Source organism: Crinia signifera, chromosome 4 (genome assembly GCF_055691185.1).
Source record: "Crinia signifera chromosome 4, ASM5569118v1, whole genome shotgun sequence".
NCBI classification, from domain to species: Eukaryota; Metazoa; Chordata; class Amphibia; order Anura; family Myobatrachidae; genus Crinia; species Crinia signifera.
The window spans coordinates 56,789,257-56,806,344 of record NC_139220.1 but is presented as its reverse complement, the minus strand read 5'-3'; the positions used below and the strand labels follow the sequence as shown (position 1 = coordinate 56,806,344).

The 17,088-nt window shown below is 39.4% G+C and overlaps 21 non-coding genes and 13 pseudogenes across 21 annotated transcripts; all 34 read right to left on the bottom strand.

Annotated features, from left to right (window-relative positions):
- Positions 1–1,744: 1,744 nt before the first annotated feature.
- Positions 1,745–1,863, bottom strand: LOC146076908 (5S ribosomal RNA). Its single transcript, XR_014474294.1, has one exon. It is a non-coding gene; the product is annotated as a 5S ribosomal RNA (ribosomal RNA).
- Positions 1,864–2,203: 340 nt separating this feature from the next.
- On the bottom strand, positions 2,204–2,322 carry LOC146076950 (5S ribosomal RNA). The gene has a single exon (XR_014474334.1). It is a non-coding gene; the product is annotated as a 5S ribosomal RNA (ribosomal RNA).
- A 340-nt stretch (positions 2,323–2,662) lies between these two features.
- Positions 2,663–2,781, bottom strand: LOC146076222 (5S ribosomal RNA). The gene has a single exon (XR_014473702.1). It is a non-coding gene; the product is annotated as a 5S ribosomal RNA (ribosomal RNA).
- A 342-nt stretch (positions 2,782–3,123) lies between these two features.
- Positions 3,124–3,242, bottom strand: LOC146077155 (5S ribosomal RNA; annotated as a pseudogene).
- Positions 3,243–3,585: 343 nt separating this feature from the next.
- LOC146076919 (5S ribosomal RNA) lies at positions 3,586–3,704 on the bottom strand. The gene has a single exon (XR_014474304.1). It is a non-coding gene; the product is annotated as a 5S ribosomal RNA (ribosomal RNA).
- Positions 3,705–4,047: 343 nt separating this feature from the next.
- Positions 4,048–4,166, bottom strand: LOC146076226 (5S ribosomal RNA). Its single transcript, XR_014473704.1, has one exon. It is a non-coding gene; the product is annotated as a 5S ribosomal RNA (ribosomal RNA).
- A 345-nt stretch (positions 4,167–4,511) lies between these two features.
- LOC146076963 (5S ribosomal RNA) lies at positions 4,512–4,630 on the bottom strand. Its single transcript, XR_014474347.1, has one exon. It is a non-coding gene; the product is annotated as a 5S ribosomal RNA (ribosomal RNA).
- Positions 4,631–4,972: 342 nt separating this feature from the next.
- On the bottom strand, positions 4,973–5,091 carry LOC146077275 (5S ribosomal RNA; annotated as a pseudogene).
- A 341-nt stretch (positions 5,092–5,432) lies between these two features.
- LOC146077132 (5S ribosomal RNA) lies at positions 5,433–5,551 on the bottom strand. The gene has a single exon (XR_014474471.1). It is a non-coding gene; the product is annotated as a 5S ribosomal RNA (ribosomal RNA).
- Positions 5,552–5,892: 341 nt separating this feature from the next.
- LOC146076307 (5S ribosomal RNA) lies at positions 5,893–6,011 on the bottom strand. The gene has a single exon (XR_014473737.1). It is a non-coding gene; the product is annotated as a 5S ribosomal RNA (ribosomal RNA).
- A 342-nt stretch (positions 6,012–6,353) lies between these two features.
- On the bottom strand, positions 6,354–6,472 carry LOC146077134 (5S ribosomal RNA; annotated as a pseudogene).
- Positions 6,473–6,812: 340 nt separating this feature from the next.
- LOC146077150 (5S ribosomal RNA) lies at positions 6,813–6,931 on the bottom strand (annotated as a pseudogene).
- Positions 6,932–7,275: 344 nt separating this feature from the next.
- Positions 7,276–7,394, bottom strand: LOC146076978 (5S ribosomal RNA). The gene has a single exon (XR_014474361.1). It is a non-coding gene; the product is annotated as a 5S ribosomal RNA (ribosomal RNA).
- Positions 7,395–7,741: 347 nt separating this feature from the next.
- LOC146077163 (5S ribosomal RNA) lies at positions 7,742–7,860 on the bottom strand (annotated as a pseudogene).
- A 342-nt stretch (positions 7,861–8,202) lies between these two features.
- LOC146076907 (5S ribosomal RNA) lies at positions 8,203–8,321 on the bottom strand. The gene has a single exon (XR_014474293.1). It is a non-coding gene; the product is annotated as a 5S ribosomal RNA (ribosomal RNA).
- A 340-nt stretch (positions 8,322–8,661) lies between these two features.
- Positions 8,662–8,780, bottom strand: LOC146076398 (5S ribosomal RNA). Its single transcript, XR_014473798.1, has one exon. It is a non-coding gene; the product is annotated as a 5S ribosomal RNA (ribosomal RNA).
- Positions 8,781–9,125: 345 nt separating this feature from the next.
- LOC146077080 (5S ribosomal RNA) lies at positions 9,126–9,244 on the bottom strand. Its single transcript, XR_014474457.1, has one exon. It is a non-coding gene; the product is annotated as a 5S ribosomal RNA (ribosomal RNA).
- A 342-nt stretch (positions 9,245–9,586) lies between these two features.
- LOC146077274 (5S ribosomal RNA) lies at positions 9,587–9,705 on the bottom strand (annotated as a pseudogene).
- A 341-nt stretch (positions 9,706–10,046) lies between these two features.
- LOC146076387 (5S ribosomal RNA) lies at positions 10,047–10,165 on the bottom strand. The gene has a single exon (XR_014473787.1). It is a non-coding gene; the product is annotated as a 5S ribosomal RNA (ribosomal RNA).
- A 342-nt stretch (positions 10,166–10,507) lies between these two features.
- Positions 10,508–10,626, bottom strand: LOC146076912 (5S ribosomal RNA). Its single transcript, XR_014474298.1, has one exon. It is a non-coding gene; the product is annotated as a 5S ribosomal RNA (ribosomal RNA).
- A 341-nt stretch (positions 10,627–10,967) lies between these two features.
- Positions 10,968–11,086, bottom strand: LOC146076788 (5S ribosomal RNA). Its single transcript, XR_014474188.1, has one exon. It is a non-coding gene; the product is annotated as a 5S ribosomal RNA (ribosomal RNA).
- A 341-nt stretch (positions 11,087–11,427) lies between these two features.
- On the bottom strand, positions 11,428–11,546 carry LOC146076509 (5S ribosomal RNA). Its single transcript, XR_014473909.1, has one exon. It is a non-coding gene; the product is annotated as a 5S ribosomal RNA (ribosomal RNA).
- A 342-nt stretch (positions 11,547–11,888) lies between these two features.
- LOC146077198 (5S ribosomal RNA) lies at positions 11,889–12,007 on the bottom strand (annotated as a pseudogene).
- Positions 12,008–12,347: 340 nt separating this feature from the next.
- LOC146077247 (5S ribosomal RNA) lies at positions 12,348–12,466 on the bottom strand (annotated as a pseudogene).
- Positions 12,467–12,806: 340 nt separating this feature from the next.
- On the bottom strand, positions 12,807–12,925 carry LOC146077254 (5S ribosomal RNA). Its single transcript, XR_014474484.1, has one exon. It is a non-coding gene; the product is annotated as a 5S ribosomal RNA (ribosomal RNA).
- A 342-nt stretch (positions 12,926–13,267) lies between these two features.
- On the bottom strand, positions 13,268–13,385 carry LOC146077292 (5S ribosomal RNA; annotated as a pseudogene).
- A 341-nt stretch (positions 13,386–13,726) lies between these two features.
- LOC146076992 (5S ribosomal RNA) lies at positions 13,727–13,845 on the bottom strand. Its single transcript, XR_014474374.1, has one exon. It is a non-coding gene; the product is annotated as a 5S ribosomal RNA (ribosomal RNA).
- Positions 13,846–14,185: 340 nt separating this feature from the next.
- LOC146076242 (5S ribosomal RNA) lies at positions 14,186–14,304 on the bottom strand. Its single transcript, XR_014473720.1, has one exon. It is a non-coding gene; the product is annotated as a 5S ribosomal RNA (ribosomal RNA).
- Positions 14,305–14,646: 342 nt separating this feature from the next.
- LOC146077222 (5S ribosomal RNA) lies at positions 14,647–14,765 on the bottom strand (annotated as a pseudogene).
- Positions 14,766–15,106: 341 nt separating this feature from the next.
- LOC146077300 (5S ribosomal RNA) lies at positions 15,107–15,225 on the bottom strand (annotated as a pseudogene).
- Positions 15,226–15,567: 342 nt separating this feature from the next.
- LOC146076989 (5S ribosomal RNA) lies at positions 15,568–15,686 on the bottom strand. Its single transcript, XR_014474371.1, has one exon. It is a non-coding gene; the product is annotated as a 5S ribosomal RNA (ribosomal RNA).
- Positions 15,687–16,026: 340 nt separating this feature from the next.
- Positions 16,027–16,145, bottom strand: LOC146077213 (5S ribosomal RNA; annotated as a pseudogene).
- Positions 16,146–16,488: 343 nt separating this feature from the next.
- LOC146077218 (5S ribosomal RNA) lies at positions 16,489–16,607 on the bottom strand (annotated as a pseudogene).
- Positions 16,608–16,947: 340 nt separating this feature from the next.
- On the bottom strand, positions 16,948–17,066 carry LOC146076953 (5S ribosomal RNA). Its single transcript, XR_014474337.1, has one exon. It is a non-coding gene; the product is annotated as a 5S ribosomal RNA (ribosomal RNA).
- Between the last annotated feature and the right edge of the window lie 22 nt (positions 17,067–17,088).

Sequence of the window (17,088 nt, the reverse complement as noted above, 5' to 3'; positions counted from 1 at the left end):
CTCAATCAGCTAGAACGCCTGATAATAGACTGGAGGTTGTTAGTTCGAGTCTGGAAGAGCCCGTAAAATATATGAATAGAATTTTTTATAGTATATGCATGTATTTCAAGCTTTCTATCTGTGTATCTGTGCACTCTATATGAGATTAATACTAATTATTAATGTAAGTGTAAAAATTATACAAATGAATAAGAGTAGTATCAAAAATATCTCTAAAACTGGAAGTCTCTTTATCTGAACACTAAATGTTTATGTATAAACCGTGAGGGAATCGGTCTGGTTTATATAATTGTTTGTGTATATGTTTTTCTTCTACATATATTTTTATATTTTTGTGATAATGATGTTATTTATTCACCAATCTATTTCTCTGTCAGTTACTTACAAATAAAGACAGTCATAACGATGCAATTGGAAACCTGTTTAGATCCAGGAAAATGTTGAAATCAACTACACCTGTCTCACCCCCCTTAGACCAATCGAAAGGGAGAGACAATCAGCGGCTGGGTATATCAAGTGAAGAATGACACAAATTAAACACTCTTTGAAAAAGCCCCCGTGTTAGGGGCGAAACGCGTTAGAGGGAGAATTTCCAGCCTGTCCAGTGCATAAAGCCTTGTGGAACTTGTACCTGCAAACCTACAAAATTAGCAGAAAAATCACGGCACCTGCACCGGCGTTTTCCACCGGCCACCTCGCTGCATATTCCATCCGGCACTTCTGAGAACTCCAAGGATGCATCAGTGAACCCAGCGTCTGTGAGAGAGACGACACCGCATATAACATCACTAGCGGCACGGGTCCGGAGGGTAAGAGCGGCTGCCAGCAATTACATCTACCTGGCCAGCTCCCCTCCTCCATTGCTCCGGAGGGACACTCAGATCTTTCAGCCAGCAGCGCACGGAGGCGCAGGTGAGAGACGCGCACATAGCGTCTGCATACATATTCTATATCCAGATTTAAACCACAAATAAGTGACTGCACTCTAACCACTAAATCCAAAGTGGTATCAAAATACGGAGACAGGATCTGTTTCATATATCTACTTTTTATATATTTTTTCCTTTTTTTCATTTTTTTCATTTTTTATCACACATTTTTCTTCAAATTATAGGGTGTATTACAAACACCTATTTTTACTAAAATCTATATGTGTATATTTCATCCAATTGCATTTTTATGTATTAATATATGGTGATATATGTTTATAGGTGGCCACCTGGAAATTGTATGAATTTTTATATATATTTTATATATGTACAATTGTTTTTTCTTAAAATTAAAATATGATCTAATATAATCAGTAAAAAGACAAAAAAAGCACCCCTTCGTGTAAGTGTATTCTTCCTTGGTACTTGGTATTTTTATTAGCGCAGCTCTCCACCCCTTTTCTGTTGTAGATGAAAATCAGTCACATTGTTTGCCCTCTTTTACTTCTATCTACAAGTAATCTAATGGATACGTTTCCAAACTGTATTGTTGTAGAGAAAAAATCATGTGTTGGTAATGTAAAAAGACCTACAGGACCTAGTATTAGCAGGTGGTCAAAAAAAAATTCTGACCAGGCACAACACTGTAAAGCTGCCACAAACAGTTAGAATTGGGCCTAAACAGTGTAGTAAAGAATTAGATGAGGGCTATAGAGTATGTTTGACCTCTTCCAATTCTCTCTAGTAGTAATCCCTAAAAAAGTTTTCAATTTGAATAGCTGGGGAAATAAAAGCATTTGCCAGTAATGTCAAAAAACCTACAGCACCTGGTGTTCCCATGTGGTCTCCCACCCAAGTACTAACCAGGCCCAACACTGCTTAGCTTGCAAGATCAGACGAGATTGGGCTTATCCAGTGTGGTATGGCTGTAGGTGAAAACCAATAACATTGTTTGCCCTTTTCTACTTCTATCTACAAGTAATCTAATGAATACATTTCCAAACTGCATTGTTGTAGAGAAAAAATCATGTGCTGGTAATTTAAAAAGACCTACAGGACCTAGTATTAGCAGATGGTCAAAAAACTACTGACCAGACACAACACTGTTTAGCTGCCACAAACAGTTGGAATTGGGCCTAAACAGTGTAGTAAAGAATTAGATGAGGACTATAGAGTCTGTTTGACCTCTTTCAATTCGCTCTAGTAGTAATCCCCAAAAAAAAATTCAATTTGAATAGCTGGGGAAATAAAAGCATTTGCCAGTAATGTCAAAAAACCTACAGCACCTGGTGTTCCCATGTGGTCTCCCACCCAAGTACTAACCAGGCCCAACACTGCTAAGCTGCCAAGATCTGACGAGATTGGGCTTATCCAGTGTGGTATGGCTGTAGGTGAAATTCAATCACATTGTTTGCCCTTTTCTACTTCTATCTACAAGTAATCTAATGAATACGTTTCCAAACTGCATTGTTGTAGAGAAAAAATCATGTGCTGGTAATGTAAAAAGACCTACAGGACCTAGTATTAGCAGGTGGTCAAAAAACTACTGACCAGACACAACACTGTTTAGCTGCCACAAACAGTTGGAATTGGGCCTAAACAGTGTAGTAATGAATTAGATGAGGGCTATAGAGTCTGTTTGACCTCTTTCAATTCTCTCTAGTAGTAATCCCAAAAAAAGTTTTCAATTTGAATAGCTGGGGAAATAAAAGCATTTGCCAGTAATGTCAAAAAACCTACAGCACCTGGTGTTCCCATGTGGTCTCCCACCCAAGTACTAACCAGGCCCAACACTGCTTAGCGGCCAAGATCTGACGAGATTGGGTTTATCCAGTGTGGTATGGCTGTAGGTGAAAATCAATCACATTGTTTGCCCTCTTTTACTTCTATCTACAAGTAATCTAATGGATACGTTTCCAAACTGTATTGTTGTAGAGAAAAAATCATGTGTTGGTAATGTAAAAAGACCTACAGGACCTAGTATGAGCAGGTGGTCAAAAAAAACTACTGACCAGGCACAACACTGTAAAGCTGCCACAAACAGTTGGAATTGGGCCTAAACAGTGTACTAAAGAATTAGATGAGGGCTATAGAGTATGTTTGACCTCTTCCAATTCTTTCTAGTAGTAATCCCTAAAATAGTTTTCAATTTGAATAGCTGGGGAAATAAAAGCATTTGCCAGTAATGTCAAAAAACCTACAGAACCTGGTGTTCCCATGTGGTCTCCCACCCAAATACTAACCAGGCCCGACACTGCTTAGCTGCCAAGATCTGACGAGATTGGGCTTATCCATTGTGGTATGGCTGTAGGTGAAATTCAATCACATTGTTTGCCCTTTTCTACTTCTATCTACAAGTAATCTAATGAATACGTTTCCAAACTGCATTGTTGTAGAGAAAAAATCATGTGCTGGTAATGTAAAAAGACCTACAGGACCTAGTATTAGCAGGTGGTCAAAAAAAACTACTGACCAGGCACAACACTGTAAAGCTGCCACAAACAGTTGGAATTGGGCCTAAACAGTGTACTAAAGAATTAGATGAGGGCTATAGAGTATGTTTGACCTCTTCCAATTCTCTCTAGTAGTAATCCCTAAAAAAGTTTTCAATTTGAATAGCTGGGGAAATAAAAGCATTTTGCCAGTAATGTCAAAAAACCTACAGCACCTGGTGTTCCCATGTGGTCTCCCAGCTAAGTACTAACCAGACCCAACACTGCTTAACTGCCAAGATCTGACGAGATTGGGCTTATCCAGTGTGGTATGGCTGTAGGTGAAATTCAATCACATTGTTTGCCCTCTTTTACTTCTATCTACAAGAAATCTAATGGATACGTTTCCAAACTGTATTGTTGTAGAGAAAAAATCATGTGTTGGTAAAGTAAAAAGACCTACAGGACCTAGTATTAGCTGGTGGTAAAAAAAAAACTACTGACCAGGCACAACACTATTTAGCTGCCACAAACAGTTGGAAATGGGCCTAAACCGTGTAGTAAAGAATTAGATGAGGACTATAGAGTATGTTTGACCTCTTTCAATTCGCTCTAGTAGTAATCCCAAATTTTTTTTTCAATTTGAATAGCTGGGGAAATAAAAGCATTTGCCAGTAATGTCAAAAAACCTACAGCACCTGGTGTTCCCATGTGGTCTTCCACCCAAGTACTAACCAGGCCCAACACTGCTTAGCTGCCAAGATCTGACGAGATTGGGTTTATCCAGTGTGGTATGGCTGTAGGTGAAATTCGATCACATTGTTTGCCCTCTTCTACTTCTATCTACAAGAAATCTAATGGATACGTTTCCAAACTGTATTGTTGTAGAGAAAAAATCATGTGTTGGTAAAGTAAAAAGACCTACAGTACCTAGTATTAGCTGGTGGTAAAAAAAAAAAACTACTGACCAGGCACAACAATGTTTAGCTGCCACAAACAGTTGGAATTGGGCATAAACAGTGTAGTAAAGAATAAGATGATGGCTATAGAGTATGTTTGACCTCTTCCAATTCTCTCCAGTAGTAATCCCAAAAAAAGTTTTTAATTTGAATAGCTGGGGAAATAAAAGCATTTGCCAGTAATGTCATAAAACCTACAGCACCTGGTGTTCCCATGTGGTCTCCCACCCAAGTACTAACCAGGCCCAACACTGCTTAGCTACCAAGATCAGAGGAGATTGGGCTTATCCAGTGTGGTATGGCTGTTGGTGAAATCCGATAACATTGTTTGCCCTCTTCTACTTCTATCTATAAGTAATCTAATGGATACGTTTCCAAACTGTATTGTTGTAGAGAAAAAATCATGTGTTGGTAATGTAAAAAGACCTACAGGACCTAGTATTAGCAGGTGGTCAAAAAAAACTACTGACCAGGCAGAACACTGTTAAGCTGCCACAAACAGTTGGAATTGGGCCTAAACAGTGTAGTAAAGAATTAGATGAGGGCTATAGAGTATGTTTGACCTCTTACAATTCTCTCTAGTAGTATTCCCTAAAGAAGTTTTCAATTTGAATAGCTGGGGAAATAAAAGCATTTGCCAGTAATGTCAAAAAACCTACAGCACCTGGTGATCCCATGTGGTCTCCCACCCAAGTACTAACCAGGCCAAACACTGCTTAGCTTCCAAGATCAGACAAGATTGGGCTTATCCAGTGTGGTATGGCTGTAGCGGAAAACCGATAACATTGTTTGCCCTTTTCTACTTCTATCTACAAGTAATCTAATGAATACGTTTCCAAACTGCATTGTTGTAGAGAAAAAAATCATGTGCTGGTAATTTAAAAAGACCTACAGGACCTAGTATTAGCAGATGGTCAAAAAACTACTGACCAGACACAACACTGTTTAGCTGCCACAAACAGTTGGAATTGGGCCTAAACAGTGTAGTAAAGAATTAGATGAGGACTATAGAGCATGTTTGACCTCTTTCAATTCGCTCTAGTAGTAATCCCCCCCAAAAAATTCAATTTTAATAGCTGGGGAAATAAAAGCATTTGCCAGTAATGTCAAAAAACCTACAGCACCTGGTGTTCCCATGTGGTCTCCCACCCAAGTACTAACCAGGCCCAACACTGCTTAGCTGCCAAGATCTGACGAGATTGGGCTTATCCAGTGTGGTATGGCTGTAGGTGAAAATCAAGCACATTGTTTGCCCTCTTCTACTTCTATCTAAAAGTAATCTAATGGATACATTTCCAACCTGTATTTAGTAGAGAAAAAATCATGTGTTGGTAATGTAAAAAGACCTACAGGACCTAGTATTAGCAGGTGGTCAAAAAAAACTACTGACCAGGCACAACACTGTAAAGCTGCCACAAACAGTTGGAATTAGGCCTAAACAGTGTAGTAAAGAATTAGATGAGGGCTATAGAGTATGTTTGACCTCTTCCAATTCTCTCTAGTAGTAATCCCTAAAAAAGTTTTCAATTTGAATAGCTGGGGAAATAAAAAAATTTGCCGGTAACGTCAAAAAACCTACAGCACCTGGTGTTCCTATGTGGTCTCCCATCCAAGTACTAACCAGGCCCAACACTGCTTAGCTGCCAAGATCTGACGAGATTGGGCTTATCCAGTGTGGTATGGCTGTAGGTGAAATTCAATCACATTGTTTGCCCTTTTCTACTTCTATCTACAAGTAATCTAATGAATACGTTTCCAAACTGCATTGTTGTAGAGAAAAAATCATGTGCTGGTAATGTAAAAAGACCTACAGGACCTAGTATTAGCAGGTGGTCAAAAAAAACTACTGACCAGGCACAACACTGTAAAGCTGCCACAAACAGTTGGAATTGGGCCTAAACAGTGTACTAAAGAATTAGATGAGGGCTATAGAGTATGTTTGACCTCTTCCAATTCTCTCTAGTGGTAATCCCTAAAATAGTTTTCAATTTGAATAGCTGGGGAAATAAAAGCATTTGCCAGTAATGTCAAAAAACCTACAGCACCTGGTGCCCCCATGTGGTCTCCCACCCAAGTACTAACCAGGCACAACACTGCTTAGCTTCCAAGATCAGACGAGATTGGGCTTATCCAGTGTGGTATGGCTGTAGATGAAAATCGATAACATTGTTTGCCCTTTTCTACTTCTATCTACAAGTAATCTAATGAATATGTTTCCAAACTGCATTGTTGTAGAGAAAAAATCATGTGCTGGTAATTTAAAAAGACCTACAGGACCTAGTATTAGCAGATGGTCAAAAAACTACTGACCAGACACAACACTGTTTAGCTGCCACAAACAGTTGGAATTGGGCCTAAACAGTGTAGTAAATAATTAGTTGAGGACTATAGAGTCTGCTTGACCTCTTTCAATTCGCTCTAGTAGTAATCCCAAAAAAATATTTCAATTTGAATAGCTGGGGAAATAAAAGCATTTGCCAGTAATGTCAAAAAACCTACAGAACCTGGTGTTCCCATGTGGTCTCCCACACAAGTACTAACCAGGCCCAACACTGCTGAGCTGCCAAGATCTGACGAGATTGGGCTTATCCAGTGTGGTATGGCTGTAGGTGAAATTCAATCACATTGTTTGCCCTCTTCTACTTCTATCTACAAGAAATCTAATGGATACGTTTCCAAACTGTATTGTTGTAGAGAAAAAATCATGTGTTGGTAAAGTAAAAAGACCTACAGGACCTAGTATTAGCTGGTGGTAAAAAAAAAAAATACTGACCAGGCACAACAATGTTTAGCTGCCACAAACAGTTGGAATTGGGCCTAAACAGTGTAGTAAAGAATTAGATGAGGGCTATATAGTATGTTTGACATCCTCCAATTCTCTCTAGTAGTAATCCCAAAAAAAGTTTTTAATTTGAATAGCTGGGGAAATAAAAGCATTTGCCAGTAATGTAAAAAAACCTACAGCACCTGGTGTTCTCATGTGGTCTCCCACCCAAGTACTAACCAGACCCAACTCTGCTTAGCTGCCAAGATCAGACGAGATTGGGTTTATCCAGTGTGGTATGGCTGTAGGTGAAATCCGATAACATTGTTTGCCCTCTTCTACTTCTATCTATAAGTAATCTAATGGATACGTTTCCAAACTGTATTGTTGTAGAGAAAAAATCATGTGTTGGTAATGTAAAAAGACCTACAGGACCTAGTATTGGCAGGTGGTAAAAAAAAAAAAAACTACTGACCAGGCACAACAATGTTTAGCTGCCACAAACAGTTGGAATTGGGCCTAAACAGTGTAGTAAAGAATTAGATGAGGGCTATATAGTATGTTTGACCTCTTCCAATTCTCTCTAGTAGTAATCCCCAAAAAAGTTTTCAATTTGAATAGCTGGGGAAATAAAAGCATTTGCCAGTAATGTCAAAAAACCTACAGCACCTGGTGCTCCCATGTGGTCTCCCACCTAAGTACTAACCAGGCCCAACACTGATTAGCTGCCAAGATCTGACAAGATTGGGCTGATCCAGTGTGGTATGGCTGTAGATAAAAATCAGTCACATTGTTTGCCCTCTTTTACTTCTATCTACAAGTAATCTAATGGATACGTTTCCAAACTGTATTGTTGTAGAGAAAAAATCATGTGTTGGTAATGTAAAAAGACCTACAGGACCTAGTATTAGCAGGTGGTCAAAAAAAAATTCTGACCAGGCACAACACTGTAAAGCTGCCACAAACAGTTAGAATTGGGCCTAAACAGTGTAGTAAAGAATTAGATGAGGGCTATAGAGTATGTTTGACCTCTTCCAATTCTCTCTAGTAGTAATCCCTAAAAAAGTTTTCAATTTGAATAGCTGGGGAAATAAAAGCATTTGCCAGTAATGTCAAAAAACCTACAGCACCTGGTGTTCCCATGTGGTCTCCCACCCAAGTACTAACCAGGCCCAACACTGCTTAGCTTGCAAGATCAGACGAGATTGGGCTTATCCAGTGTGGTATGGCTGTAGGTGAAAACCAATAACATTGTTTGCCCTTTTCTACTTCTATCTACAAGTAATCTAATGAATACATTTCCAAACTGCATTGTTGTAGAGAAAAAATCATGTGCTGGTAATTTAAAAAGACCTACAGGACCTAGTATTAGCAGATGGTCAAAAAACTACTGACCAGGCACAACACTATTTAGCTGCCACAAACAGTTGGAAATGGGCCTAAACCGTGTAGTAAAGAATTAGATGAGGACTATAGAGTATGTTTGACCTCTTTCAATTCGCTCTAGTAGTAATCCCAATTTTTTTTTTCAATTTGAATAGCTGGGGAAATAAAAGCATTTGCCAGTAATGTCAAAAAACCTACAGCACCTGGTGTTCCCATGTGGTCTTCCACCCAAGTACTAACCAGGCCCAACACTGCTTAGTTGCCAAGATCTGACGAGATTGGGTTTATCCAGTGTGGTATGGCTGTAGGTGAAATTCGATCACATTGTTTGCCCTCTTCTACTTCTATCTACAAGAAATCTAATGGATACGTTTCCAAACTGTATTGTTGTAGAGAAAAAATCATGTGTTGGTAAAGTAAAAAGACCTACAGTACCTAGTATTAGCTGGTGGTAAAAAAAAAAAACTACTGACCAGGCACAACAATGTTTAGCTGCCACAAACAGTTGGAATTGGGCATAAACAGTGTAGTAAAGAATAAGATGAGGGCTATAGAGTATGTTTGACCTCTTCCAATTCTCTCCAGTAGTAATCCCAAAAAAAGTTTTTAATTTGAATAGCTGGGGAAATAAAAGCATTTGCCAGTAATGTCATAAAACCTACAGCACCTGGTGTTCCCATGTGGTCTCCCACCCAAGTACTAACCAGGCCCAACACTGCTTAGCTACCAAGATCAGAGGAGATTGGGCTTATCCATTGTGGTATGGCTGTTGGTGAAATCCGATAACATTGTTTGCCCTCTTCTACTTCTATCTATAAGTAATCTAATGGATACGTTTCCAAACTGTATTGTTGTAGAGAAAAAATCATGTGTTGGTAATGTAAAAAGACCTACAGGACCTAGTATTAGCAGGTGGTCAAAAAAAACTACTGACCAGGCAGAACACTGTTAAGCTGCCACAAACAGTTGGAATTGGGCCTAAACAGTGTAGTAAAGAATTAGATGAGGGCTATAGAGTATGTTTGACCTCTTACAATTCTCTCTAGTAGTATTCCCTAAAGAAGTTTTCAATTTGAATAGCTGGGGAAATAAAAGCATTTGCCAGTAATGTCAAAAAACCTACAGCACCTGGTGATCCCATGTGGTCTCCCACCCAAGTACTAACCAGGCCAAACACTGCTTAGCTTCCAAGATCAGACAAGATTGGGCTTATCCAGTGTGGTATGGCTGTAGCGGAAAACCGATAACATTGTTTGCCCTTTTCTACTTCTATCTACAAGTAATCTAATGAATACGTTTCCAAACTGCATTGTTGTAGAGAAAAAAATCATGTGCTGGTAATTTAAAAAGACCTACAGGACCTAGTATTAGCAGATGGTCAAAAAACTACTGACCAGACACAACACTGTTTAGCTGCCACAAACAGTTGGAATTGGGCCTAAACAGTGTAGTAAAGAATTAGATGAGGACTATAGAGCCTGTTTGACCTCTTTCAATTCGCTCTAGTAGTAATCCCCCCCAAAAAATTCAATTTTAATAGCTGGGGAAATAAAAGCATTTGCCAGTAATGTCAAAAAACCTACAGCACCTGGTGTTCCCATGTGGTCTCCCACCCAAGTACTAACCAGGCCCAACACTGCTTACCTGCCAAGATCTGACGAGATTGGGCTTATCCAGTGTGGTATGGCTGTAGGTGAAAATCAAGCACATTGTTTGCCCTCTTCTACTTCTATCTAAAAGTAATCTAATGGATACATTTCCAACCTGTATTGTTGTAGAGAAAAAATCATGTGTTGGTAATGTAAAAAGACCTACAGGACCTAGTATTAGCAGGTGGTCAAAAAAAACTACTGACCAGGCACAACACTGTAAAGCTGCCACAAACAGTTGGAATTAGGCCTAAACAGTGTAGTAAAGAATTAGATGAGGGCTATAGAGTATGTTTGACCTCTTCCAATTCTCTCTAGTAGTAATCCCTAAAAAAGTTTTCAATTTGAATAGCTGGGGAAATAAAAAAATTTGCCAGTAACGTCAAAAAACCTACAGCACCTGGTGTTCCTATGTGGTCTCCCATCCAAGTACTAACCAGGCCCAACACTGCTTAGCTTCCAAGATCAGACGAGATTGGGCTTATCCAGAGTGGTATAGCTGTAGGTGAAAATCAATCACATTGTTTGCCCTCTTCTACTTCTATCTACAAGTAATTTAATGGATACGTTTCCACACTGTATTGTTGTAGAGAAAAAATCATGTGCTGGTAATTTAAAAAGACCTACAGGACCTAGTATTAGCAGATGGTCAAAAAACTACTGACCAGACACAACACTGTTTAGCTGCCACAAACAGTTGTAATTGGGCCTAAACAGTGTAGTAAAGAATTAGATGAGGGCTATAGAGTCTGTTTGACCTCTTTCAATTCTCTCTAGTAGTAATCCCAAAAAAATGTTTTCAATTTGAATAGCTGGGGAAATAAAAGCATTTGCCAGTGATGTCAAAAAACCTACAGCACCTGGTGTTCCCATGTGGTCTCCCACCCAAGTACTAACCAGACCCAACACTGCTTAGCTGCCAAGATCTGACGAGATTGGGTTTATCCAGTGGGGTATGGCTGTAGGTGAAAATAAATCACATTGTTTGCCCTCTTCTACTTCTATCTACTAGTAATTTAATGGATACGTTTCCAAACTGTATTGTTGTAGAGAAAAAATCATGTGTTGGTAATGTAAAAAGACCTACAGGACCTAGTATTAGCAGGTGGTCAAAAACAACTACTGAACAGGCACAACACTGTAAAGCTGCCACAAACAGTTGGAATTGGGCCTAAACAGTGTTGTAAAGAATTAGATGAGGGCTATAGAGTATGTTTGACCTCTTCCAATTCTCTCTAGTAGTAATCCTAAAAAAGTTTTCAATTTGAAGAGCTGGGGAAATAAAAGCATTTGCCAGTAATGTCAAAAAACCTACAGCACCTGGTGTTCCTATGTGGTCTCCCATCCAAGTACTAACCAGGCCCAACACTGCTTAGCTTCCAAGATCAGACGAGATTGGGCTTATCCAGAGTGGTATGGCTGTAGGTGTAAATCAATCACATTGTTTGCCCTCTTCTACTTCTATCTACAAGTAATCTAATGGATACGTTTCCAAACTGTATTGTTGTAGAGAAAAAATCATGTGTTGGTAATGTAAAAAGACCTACAGGAACTAGTATGAGCAGGTGGTCAAAAAAAACTACTGACCAGGCACAACACTGTAAAGCTGCCACAAACAGTTGGAATTGGGCCTAAACAGGGTACTAAAGAATTAGATGAGGGCTATAGAGTATGTTTGACCTCTTCCAATTCTCTCTAGTAGTAATCCATAAAAAAGTTTTCAATTTGAATAGCTGGGGAAATAAAAGCATTTGCCAGTAATGTCAAAAAACCTACAGCACCTGGTGTTCCCATGTGGTCTCCCACCCAAGTATAAACCAGGCCCAACACGGCTTAGCTACCAAGAGCAGACGAGATTGGGCTTATCCAGTGTGGTATGGCCGTAGGTGAAAACCGATAACATTGTTTGCCCTTTTCTACTTCTATCTGCAAGTAATCTAATGAATACGTTTCCAAACTGCATTGTTGTAGAGAAAAAATCATGTGCTGGTAATTTAAAAAGACCTACAGGACCTAGTATTAGCAGATGGTCAAAAAACTACTGACCAGACACAACACTGTTTAGCTGCCACAAACAGTTGGAATTGGGCCTAAACAGTGTAGTAAAGAATTAGATGAGGACTATAGAGTCTGTTTGACCTCTTTCAATTCGCTCTAGTAGTAATCCCAAAAAAATATTTCAATTTGAATAGCTGGGGAAATAAAAGCATTTGCCAGTAATGTCAAAAAACCTACAGAACCTGGTGTTCCCATGTGGTCTCCCACCCAAATACTAACCAGTACCAACACTGCTTAGCTGCCAAGATCTGACGAGATTGGGCTTATCCAGTGTGGTATGGCTGTAGGTGAAATTCAATCACATTGTTTGCCCTTTTCTACTTCTATCTACAAGTAATCTAATGAATACGTTTCCAAACTGCATTGTTGTAGAGAAAAAATCATGTGCTGGTAATGTAAAAAGACCTACAGGACCTAGTATTAGCAGGTGGTCAAAAAACTACTGACCAGACACAACACTGTTTAGCTGCCACAAACAGTTGGAATTGGGCCTAAACAGTGTAGTAATGAATTAGATGAGGGTTATAGAGTCTGTTTGACCTCTTTCAATTCTCTCTAGTAGTAATCCCAAAAAAAGTTTTCAATTTGAATAGCTGGGGAAATAAAAGCATTTGCCAGTAATGTCAAAAAACCTACAGCACCTGGTGTTCCCATGTGGTCTCCCACCCAAGTACTAACCAGGCCCAACACTGCTTAGCTGCCAAGATCTGACGAGATTGGGTTTATCCAGTGTGGTATGGCTGTAGGTGAAAATCAATCACATTGTTTGCCCTCTTTTACTTCTATCTACAAGTAATCTGATGGATACGTTTCCAAACTGTATTGTTGTAGAGAAAAAATCATGTGTTGGTAATGTAAAAAGACCTACAGGACCTAGTATGAGCAGGTGGTCAAAAAAAACTACTGACCAGGCACAACACTGTAAAGCTGCCACAAACAGTTGGAATTGGGCCTAAACAGTGTACTAAAGAATTAGATGAGGGCTATAGAGTATGTTTGACCTCTTCCAATTCTTTCTAGTAGTAATCCCTAAAATAGTTTTCAATTTGAATAGCTGGGGAAATAGAAGCATTTGCCAGTAATGTCAAAAAACCTACAGAACCTGGTGTTCCCATGTGGTCTCCCACCCAAATACTAACCAGGCCCGACACTGCTTAGCTGCCAAGATCTGACGAGATGGGCTTATCCATTGTGGTATGGCTGTAGGTGAAATTCAATCACATTGTTTGCCCTTTTCTACTTCTATCTACAAGTAATCTAATGAATACGTTTCCAAACTGCATTGTTGTAGAGAAAAAATCATGTGCTGGTAATGTAAAAAGACCTACAGGACCTAGTATTAGCAGGTGGTCAAAAAAAACTACTGACCAGGCACAACACTGTAAAGCTGCCACAAACAGTTGGAAATGGGCTTAAACCGTGTAGTAAAGAATTAGATGAGGGCTATAGAGTATGTTTGACCTCTTCCAATTCTCTCTAGTAGTAATCCCAAAAAAAGTTTAAATTTGAATAGCTGGGGAAATAAAAGCATTTGCCAGTAATGTCAAAAAACCTACAGCACCTGGTGTTCCCATGTGGTCTCCCACCCAAGTACTAACCAGGCCCAACACTGCTTAGCTGCCAAGATCTGATGAGATTGGGCTTATCCAGTGTGGTATGGCTGTAGGTGAAAATCAATCACATTGTTTGCCCTCTTTTACTTCTATCTACAAGTAATCTAATGGATACGTTTCCAAACTGTATTGTTGTAGAGAAAAAATCATGTGTTGGTAATGTAAAAAGACCTACAGGACCTAGTATTAGCAGGTGGTCAAAAAACTACAGACCAGACACAACACTGTTTAGCTGCCACAAACAGTTGTAATTGGGCCTAAACAGTGTAGTAAAGAATTAGATGAGGACTATAGAGTATGTTTGACCTCTTTCAATTCGCTCTAGTAGTAATCCCAAATTTTTTTTTCAATTTGAATAGCTGGGGAAATAAAAGCATTTGCCAGTAATGTCAAAAAACCTACAGCACCTGGTGTTCCCATGTGGTCTCCCACCCAAGTACTAACCAGGCCCAACACTGCTTAACTACCAAGATCAGACGAGATTGGGCTTATCCAGTGTGGTATGGCTGTTGGTGAAACCCAATAACATTGTTTGCCCTCTTCTTCTTCTATCTATAAGTAATCTAATGGATACGTTTCCAAACTGTATTGTTGTAGAGAAAAAATCATGTGTTGGTAATGTAAAAAGACCTACAGGACCTAGTATTAGCAGGTGGTCAAAAAAAACTACTGACCAGGCAGAACACTGTTAAGCTGCCACAAACAGTTGGAATTGGGCCTAAACAGTGTAGTAAAGAAGTAGATGAGGGCTATAGAGTATGTTTGACCTCTTACAATTCTCTCTAGTAGTATTCCCTAAAGAAGTTTTCAATTTGAATAGCTGGGGAAATAAAAGCATTTGCCAGTAATGTCAAAAAACCTACAGCACCTGGTGATCCCATGTGGTCTCCCACCCAAGTACTAACCAGGCCAAACACTGCTTAACTTCCAAGATCAGACAAGATTGGGCTTATCCAGTGTGGTATGGCTGTAGCTGAAAACCGATAACATTGTTTGCCCTTTTCTACTTCTATCTACAAGTAATCTAATGAATACGTTTCCAAACTGCATTGTTGTAGAGAAAAAAATCATGTGCTGGTAATTTAAAAAGACCTACAGGACCTAGTATTAGCAGATGGTCAAAAAACTACTGACCAGACACAACACTGTTTAGCTGCCACAAACAGTTGGAGTTGGGCCTAAACAGTGTAGTACAGAATTAGATGAGGGCTATAGAGTCTGTTTGACCACTTTCAATTCTCTCTAGTAGTAATCCCCAAAAAATTTTTCAATTTAAATAGCTGGGGAAATAAAAGCATTTGCCAGTAATGTCAAAAAACCTACAGCACCTGGTGCTCGGACGTGGTCTCCCACCCAAGTACTAACCAGGCTCAACACTGCTGAGCTGCCAAGATCTGAATAGATTGGGCTTATCCAGTGTGGTATGGCTGTAGGTGAAATTCAATCACATTGTTTGCCCTCTTCTACTTCTATCTACAAGTAATCTAATGGATACGTTTCCAAACTGTATTGTTGTAGAGAAAAAATCATGTGTTGGTAAAGTAAAAAGACCTACAGGACCTAGTATTAGCAGGTGGTCAAAAAAAACTACTGACCAGGCACAACACTGTAAAGCTGCCACAAACAGTTAGAATTGGGCCTAAACAGTGTAGTAAAGAATTAGATGAGGGCTATAGAGTATGTTTGACCTCTTCCAATTCTCTCTAGTAGTAATCCCTAAAAAAGTTTTCAATTTGAATAGCTGGGGAAATAAAAGCATTTGCCAGTAATGTCAAAAAACCTACAGCACCTGGTGTTCCCATGTGGTCTCCCACCCAAGTACTAACCAGGCCCAACACTGCTTAGCTTCCAAGATCAGACGAGATTGGGCTTATCCAGTGTTGTATGGCTGTAAGTGAAAACCGATAACATTGTTTGCCCTTTTCTACTTCTATCTACAAGTAATCTAATGAATACGTTTCCAAACTGCATTGTTGTAGAGAAAAAATCATGTCCTGGTAATTTAAAAAGACCTACAGGACCTAGTATTAGCAGATGGTCAAAAAACTACTGACCAGACACAACACAGTTTAGCTGCCACAAACAGTTGGAATTGGGCCTAAACTGTGTAGTAAAGAATTAGATGAGGACTATAGAGTCTGTTTGACCTCTTTCAATTCGCTCTAGTAGTAATCCCCAAAAAATTTTTCAATTTGAATAGCTGGGGAAATAAAAGCATTTGCCAGTAATGTCAAAATACCTACAGCACCTGGTGTTCCCATGTGGTCTCCCACCCAAATAATAACCAGGCCCAACACTGCTTAGCTGCCAAGATCTGACAAGATTGGGCTTATCCAGTGTAGTATGGCTGTAGGTAAAATTCAATCACATTGTTTGCCCTCTTCTACTTCTATCTACAAGAAATCTAATGGATACGTTTCCAAACTGTATTGTTGTAGAGAAAAAATCATGTGTTGGTAAAGTAAAAAGACCTACAGGACCTAGTATTAGCTGGTGGTAAAAAAAAAACTACTGACCAGGCACAACACTGTTTAGCTGCCACAAACAGTTGGAATTGGGCCTAAACAGTGTACTAAAGAATTAGATGAGGGCTATAGAGTATGTTTGAGCTCTTCCAATTCTCTCTAGTGGTAATCCCTAAAATAGTTTTCAATTTGAATAGCTGGGGAAATAAAAGCATTTGCCAGTAATGTCAAAAAACCTACAGCACCTGGTGTTCCCATGTGGTCTCCCACCCAAGTGCTAACTAGGCCCAACACTGCTTAGCTTCCAAGATATGACGAGATTGGGCTTATCCAGTGTGGTATGGCTGTAGGTGAAAACCGATACCATTGTTTGCCCTTTTCTACTTCTATCTACAAGTAATCTAATGAATACGTTTCCAAACTGCATTGTTGTAGAGAAAAAATCATGTGCTGGTAATTTAAAAAGACCTACAGGACCTAGTATTAGCAGATAGTCAAAAAACTACTGACCAGACACAACACTGTTTAGCTGCCACAAACAGTTGGAATTGGGCCTAAACAGTGTAGTAAAGAATTAGATGAGGGCTATAGAGTATGTTTGACCTCTTCCAATTCTCTCTAGTAGTAATCCCAAAAAAAGTTTTCGATTTGAATAGCTGGGGAAATAAAAGCATTTGCCATTAATGTCAAAAAACCTACAGCACCTGGTGTTCCTATGAGGTCTCCCACCCAAGTACTAACCAGGCCCAACACTGCTTAGCTGCCAAGATCTGACGAGATTGGGCTTATCCAGTGTGGTACGGCTGTAGGTGAAAACCAATCACATTGTTTGC